Source organism: Melopsittacus undulatus, chromosome 3, assembly GCF_012275295.1.
Source record: "Melopsittacus undulatus isolate bMelUnd1 chromosome 3, bMelUnd1.mat.Z, whole genome shotgun sequence".
NCBI classification, from domain to species: domain Eukaryota; kingdom Metazoa; phylum Chordata; class Aves; order Psittaciformes; family Psittaculidae; genus Melopsittacus; species Melopsittacus undulatus.
The window spans coordinates 53849418-53856697 of record NC_047529.1 but is presented as its reverse complement, the minus strand read 5'-3'; the positions used below and the strand labels follow the sequence as shown (position 1 = coordinate 53856697).

The 7280-nt window shown below is 46.1% G+C and overlaps 1 protein-coding gene across 1 annotated transcript in view; it reads left to right on the top strand.

The window, feature by feature from the left end:
* The first annotated feature begins 3012 nt into the window (after positions 1–3012).
* The window catches only part of GPR63 (G protein-coupled receptor 63), a 28112-nt gene continuing 23844 nt past the window's right edge, over positions 3013–7280 (top strand). The window contains exon 1 of the mRNA XM_034060979.1: positions 3013–3062. The gene's annotated coding sequence lies outside the window, so the exon portion shown is untranslated. The remainder of the gene's footprint in view (positions 3063–7280) is intronic.

Here is a 7280-nt window from a genome sequence, read left to right as displayed (position 1 = left end):
TTGCTGCCTCAATACCTGTTCTGATTTCCCAAAGCAGCGCTGAACATCAAGGTGAAAAAGGTCACAAGCCATGAAAGGCACTTTCAGAAGGGCAGGGAGAACATCATCATTTGTTTTTTTTTTTTTTTTTTGGAAAGACAAGATAGCATCCCAGACTGAGAGAGATTATTGTACTTATAGAGGTAACAAAAACAACCCAAAACCAACCCAAACTAGGCAGCTCCTTACAGAGCAATCCTGCCTGGCACAGTCTTTAGCCCAGACACATATCCCGCAAATCACCATCCTTTCTCCAACTGGCTGCTTCTTTAGCCTTATGATGACTCTCCCAAATATGGGGTGCTCCTTGGCAACCTCACCTCGAAAGCTTTAGTTTCTCTTTTCAAATCTGACTCTTCAGATGCTTTCCTAAAGCTCCTTTCCTAAACAAAAAGATGTGAATCTCATACCTAAAAACCAAGGGACATTTACACAAATCCACTGGGTACAGTTAGGCAGATTGAGAATTAAACAACTGCTTGTAACCACTGCTGTAGGTAGTTCCTTGCTTTGGCAGCAAGAACCAGGCATTGTTAGGTTTAATTACTCAAAAATCCCACTACAGGATCATTTTAAAATATATTGTTGCCTCTTCCACAAGATGGAGTACAGTGATAATATCTGAGGATTTTCAGATTCAATCAATGTATCACATCTCCCCTGTGGTAGAAGAAGTCGTTAAAGATTTTAGCCAACCACAGCAATACAAATCAGAAGGCCCAGTAGGGCAGTTTCTCACTGGTTAGTTATGCTTATTTCAGATGGGAGGAGTTCAGAGTGCATCTCAGAAAACAAAGTCCACAAGTTTTTTTTTCTTTCTATACTCAAAACGAGGAGTAGAATTTAACAGGGGTTCTCCTGTGATGGGAAAATACAACAAAAAAGTGCTCACACTACTTGTTAAAGAAGATGTGAGAATAAAAAAATAGTTTTACTTGGTCAAGAATTTTTTATGCAGCCAGAAAAAATAGCTTCCTCTCTGCATTTGCCTTGCAGTTCTCAGCCATACGTTTGTGCATGCAGGGCAGCTGAACTCAATCAAGAGTTGCACTTCTCAGAAGTCAAAGCGGCATCAGTGGATGTAGCAGTTCACATCCTGCTAGCATGTATCACATCAGCTTCATGCTGAAGAGATCCATTTGGGAGACTGAGAAGCTTCCTTATTCTCTTGTGTTCCGAGTTCACTGTGAGCAATTGTGACCTGATGTAGTGACCTACTGCTAGCAATCAGGTAAACACAGTTTGAATAGATTTTTAAGGGATTGTGGAAGACTTCCTGGTGCAGACATCAAGTTCTGTAAAACAATACAGTTTTCCTATCAGTTTATATCCTTGTACATCCATTTAATATGATAAAGTGAGTCTTGCCAATAACGTATGTTTTAATTATGAAAATAAAACAACTAGCTAAAAGCATAATAGGCTACCCTGAACCACATAGATTTTGATGTGAAATTATGGTTTAGTGCCTTGAACATCACGGCATCAGTAGCCACCCTATCCCAGGCTGCAGGTGATACAGCTGCTACATACTGTGTGACCTAAGCATTGCAACTATACCCTATTTGGCAAATCTTCCTTCTTACTATATTAGCAATGTGGGCAATGAGGATACATAATGGCTTAGTCCTTAAAAATCAGCCACTATAACTTTACGTAATTGTGACAGTGACTCTTTGAAATCTTTTATGTTAATTTTCCCTTTATGTACACAAGGACTGCAATACTACCACATATATTTGACCCTTCTGAGGTCAAGTCTGGAGTACTGTGTCTGGTTCTGGGCTCCTCAGTACAAGAAAGAGAAGGAGCTACCTGAGAGGGTCCAGTGGAGGGTCACAAGAATGATCAGGGGTTTGAAGCATTTCTCTCATGAGGTAGGTTGCAGGAGCTGGGCCTGTTTAGTCTGGAGGAGAGAAGACTGAGGGGATCTAATTCATTAATGCATATAAGTATCTTAGAGGCAGGTGCCAAGAGAATGGTGCCAGACTCTTCAGTGATGCCCAGCAACAAGATGAGGAGCAATGGCCATAAACTAAAACACAAGGAGTTTCACCTCAACATGAGGAAGAACTTGTTCACATTCAGGGTGGCAGAGCACTGGAACTGGGTGCCCAGAGGGGTGTGGAGTCTCCCTCTCCGACATTCAAAACCTGCTTGGACAGCTTCCTTGTGCAACCTGCGGCAGGTGACGCTGCCTTAGAAGGGGGGTTTGCCTAGGTGATCTCCAAAGGCCTTCCAACCCTGGTTATTCTATGATGTTTTCGATCCAGCCCAGTAGAAGACTGGAGGTTCTGCGTTTGTTGCTCCTGCCCTCAGCGTCTCTTTTACCTGGCTCTGTAGAAGCGGCGTCTCCAGCTTTACACGCACAACCGCTGGACACTTGGCGGTGGGACACGAACGGGAGCGGGGCAGGGGAGGGAATGGGCGAGGTCGAGTCTCGCCGCCCCGGCGCAGGGTACGGGGCTCTCGGGGGCGGGCGCACCCCCCATCCCCTCACCGCCCCGGTGCGGGGGCCGCCGGAGCCGCTCGGCTGGAGCGTGCGCGCGTCCCTGGGTGGGCGGAGCCGGAGCCGCGGCGCGGGCGGGGCTCGGCGGCGCTGCAGCGAGCGGGACGGGTGGGCGCGGGGGAGGTTGCCGGTAGGCAGGCAGGGCAAAGCAAGGGAAGACAAGGCAAGGCACGGCACAGAGAGGCACGGCAAGGAGGCGCTGGTTCGCCTGCCTGCTCCTGGGTCCGGCGGTTCCGTGGCGTTGCCTGTGCGGCAGAGCCGCCACTGAAGCGAATGGGGAGGTGGCGCTGAGCGAACTGCCCTCCGCGGGGCTCGGCAGCAGAGGGCAGCGGCGCGGCGGGCGAGCAATGCCCCTCGCTCTCCTGCTTGCGCTGCCCCTCTTCCTCCTTTTCCCGCTCCCGGCTTTGAAGCTTTTGTTTTCCCCGGCCGCTGCGATGGCAGGAAACTTCCCGGAGAGAGCTCAGGCCGGGCTTGTGCTGCGCTGGGCTCCGCGGGGCACCGGCCACGCCGTGAGGTGAGGAGAGGCGTTGCGCCGTGGTCGGCTCTGGATCCGCCGGCGGCAGTTCAGCGGGGCTGGGCTGCGGCTGCCCCCGATCCACAGGGGGCGGCAGTCTGGGCGGCCAGGGAAGGCAGAGTTGCAGCAGAGACCGCGAAGAGCCGCGCACGGTTGTGCCGGTTCCCCCAGCCGGGGTCCCACGGCCGGGGAGCACAGAGGGTTCCTGCCGGCGGGCTGGGCCGCTTAGGAGAGTGGCGCCCTGAGGAGGCCCAAGACTGCCGGGCACCCCCTCTTCCAGAGCCGTTGGTGGGCAACGGTCCGCGGCGTGCGGGCTCGGCGGCGGCTGAGGGGAGGTGGCGAGGGGAGCTTCTCCGGGGCAGAGCGGGGCCCGGGGGTGGGACTGCTGGCAGCCCCGGCCGGGAGTTCTGAGCCGTGTCCTGTGGCCGTGCGGGCGCCGGTGGGGACTTTCTCCGGTGGTGGGGCCGCGCTTCCGGCTTGGGCTCCGTCCCTTTGAGTTGGCGTCTCTCGCTCCCCGAAGCTCTCGGGCTGGATGCCGCCGCACGGGTCACCGCGGGGTGGAGGCGGCCCTTCTTTCCTCCCTGAGGCGGGACGATTCGGTCGGGCACGGCGGGGCTGGCGGCTCTGTCACCTGCTCCTCAGACTTACGGTCGTGCAGAACTTGATCGCGGAGAACCCGCCGGTGCCTGGTGCGGTGTGCGTGGTGCCCTTCATGTGGGGAGTCGCTCCTGGGCAAAGAGAAGTGTCTCACTTAAAAAATACCGGTTGTTCTTTATCTACTTCAGTAAATACGTAATTTTTATTTGGATGTGCCACACAGTTTACATCGTACTCGATTTTTAACAGCTGATAGAGTGCAGCTTAATATATAACAAAGCATATCGTAAAGTTTTCCTCGTAAATGAGTAAAAACACTTTTCCAAGGAAACGATGGATTTGCATACAGATATATGTAACATGCATATTTTAAACAGTCAGAGCTAGGAATAGCTGGCAAGTTTGATCTATGCCCAGGAGGGTTGTTAAACAAAATTGTTTGTCCTCACTGAAAACATGAATGTTTAAATAGTGGCGAATGTGTTTTGCACAATGGATTTTCTGTGGGACATCTTATGCATTCTATCATTAGAGCAAAGGCAGCAGAGGTATCTGGTTATGAATGGGGCAGTTTTAAACAGACCAATTCTAGATATCTGAAATTGTAAAGAGATTTCAAAGAGTATTGATAACACACAATAGCTGTGTATTGACAGTTGTCACATATGTTTTTACTGCTTTTGCACGGTTATCTGTTGTGAAAAATGTACTTGCTAGCATTGCTGGAGCTATGTTTCGAGGATAACATGATAGATTCACTAGTAATTATGTTTAGTCTACAGAAGCAGATTTGTTGATGATTAGTAATTAGAATAATTGTTTGTGAATAACTTTCATTTAAAATATTTACTATGATGATGATGATCTGCCCTCAGAAACCCAGCTTCTTATATGATTTTGTGTAGCATTCCTGCAAAATCATATGCTAAAATGTATAGAACTTTGTTTTTTAAACTGAGAAAATAAATGAGACTGGGTATTAGTAGATGATGCGCGAGGTCTGCCTGCTCAGAGGAACCAGGAAGAAGCCAAGATGAGCTCTGGTAATTTGTAGTTTTCTTCTTGTATACTACAATGTGTAGATGACTTTTGTCGGTTGGTGCTAATCGGGGTCTGCTTGTATGTTTCATTGCATGTGCTACTTTTAAAGTCTTCCTCCAAGAAGCCTGGAGAGGCTCTGACTACTTCTCTACCAGTTAATTAAATGTACCCAATACTCTTTTCTGATCCTGAAGCCAGCTGGCATGGTTTAGCCCTTGTCTTAGCTGCTAAACTTTCCTGCTTTCAGGAACAGGATAGCTGAATACAAGCTACTAGCTGGGAGTGGCTTCTGGGTAGTGTTAAATTCAAAATCATGCCCCAGAATTGCATAGGAGAGCTATAGCTGGCCTGGGTTAGAAGGATGCTGTGTTTAGCAGTTCAGCAGCATGACTGAGTTCCATTTCTCAGAAGTGGTTCCTGGTGTAGCTGGATTTGCTAGTGTGGGCATAGACTATCAGCAATGTTATAAAGAGCCTCTCTTAACTCTGCTCAATTACAGTGATCTAATTTCCCTGCATTGAGAATCTCTGGCACTATAAAATGCTGCTTTTCATAGTTGGCTGTTTGGAATTGTCAGGGCTGCTTTCTTCTGCAATTGTGCAGGTGGATGAAGAGGAAGTAGGTGAAGCTTTGGTGGCTTTCCCACTTGCCCATAAGGGAGGGGTGAACAGATCAGGGGGAGGCTTGTTCTGCTTATCCAGGAATGCACTCCCAGAGCAATGCATGTCTGTAAACAATCCTGATGGCTAGATGTGAACATGTGCATGGCCTGCATTCTCATGCTGTTTTGCTACTTTCCTCCTTATTTACTATAAGTAGCAACTTGGACAAGGCAAGTTTTGTTGTTTCGTTGTTTGGTTGTTGTTTTGTTTTAATGTTCTGAAGAATCTTTATTTCCAGGTGCCTGGAGAGATTACTGGCCTGTTAAAATCATTGTGGACTCTCACCATGCTTGTGGTCATTTTCTGTCACTGAAATTATGAAGTTGCATAGCTTTTGTTCATAACTTTTCTGGAAATATGTGTTTTGTTTCACGTTTTTGCAGCATCACATTGTTTGGTTCAAGAATGGAACTATGCATGTGCATTGTATTTTACACTGTGCCTGCTTTGTGAGTATTGTTATGTGTAATATCACACAGTAGTCTCATAAATAAATTTCAAAGCAGTTCTAAAGGATGGCAGACTTACTTGTCACAAACGAGGAAAGTGAGGAAACAGGAAGTATAACTACTTATCTAAGGCATCCTGGAATCTCAGATTGGAAATTGATCACTCAGGTCACACTGCCTCTCATAGACATAAAAATACTTTAATACAAAGATGTATAACTTTTCCTCTATATTTGCTAACCTAACTACTAGTCCAGTTTGAGCTAGATAGGAAGATTGTTTAGGCACCTCATTTCCAGTAGAAGATCATGCTTAGATACTTACCCAAATTTTATGTATGTTGTGGGACTTGGTAAGTGCTTTACTTTCTGAACAGGCAGCTTGTTTTAGTGACATTTGAAATGTCAGTTTTATTTGAATGAAGCCTCATAAAATACAGGTCTTAATACTGAGATATTTTAATGCATACTGTAGGAAAAGTGGGAGCTATTCTTCTGCCTCTATGAAAAAAACCCTGAGTCAGTAAGGTGTATTATACTTATGCACATGTTGAAATGTCTGAGGAGCCCTACTGGTTTGAATGGCGTTTAGAGAAATTTCTTCTATTACTGTAACCTAATTTACTTTAATCTAGATGTGTATGATACACACGCTGTGTTTGAAAGAGTATTGTCAAGACGACATAATCACAGAAGTGTTCTGAAATTTAAAGCTTTGAAGTGGTGACTATGCGGCCTTTGGGAGCTGTGGTTTATACTATCTAGGATCTGATTTTTTTTCAGAGCACTTAGCATCTTAAATTGGGCAACAAAAATGAGTGGATGGTTATGATTTTTGCATCGGCTTCAAAGTTAAACAGGGGAAGTTCAGATTGGATATAAGGAAGAAATTCTTTCCTGTTAGGGTGGTGAGGCACTGGAATGAGTTGCCCAGGGAGGTTGTGAATGCTCCATCCCTGGCAGTGTTCAAGGCCAGGTTGGACAGAGCCTTGGGTGGCATGGTTTAGTGTGAGGTGTCCCTGCCCATGGCAGGATGACTAGAACTAGATGATCTAACTATTCTATGATTCTATGTTTCTATCTTAAGGTCCTTTCCAGCCCTATTCTATTATTCTATGATTCTATCTCTTCCTGATTTTCTTTTCCTTAGAATTATTAAAACAAGGTTTGAATTGTGTTGAGTATGACATGGTGACACAGAACTTAGTTGTGGAGAAAGCAATGCTTTGAACAGTTGTTTGTCTTGGTGAGCAATGTGCCTTCTAAAGGAAGGTGGATTCTGTATGGGTAAGTAGTATTTAGTCATGTAGTTAAAGCCTATGTCATAGTGTTTAATTACAATTCTGTAATGACTACTTCTCAGAGTCTTCAGAACTTGACTTTTAAACATTGTTAGCATTCATTTTTCAACAGTTTTTGGGTGTGTAATTTTCCAAGTGCCTTTTTTCTTTTGTCATATTTGTTTTTTGG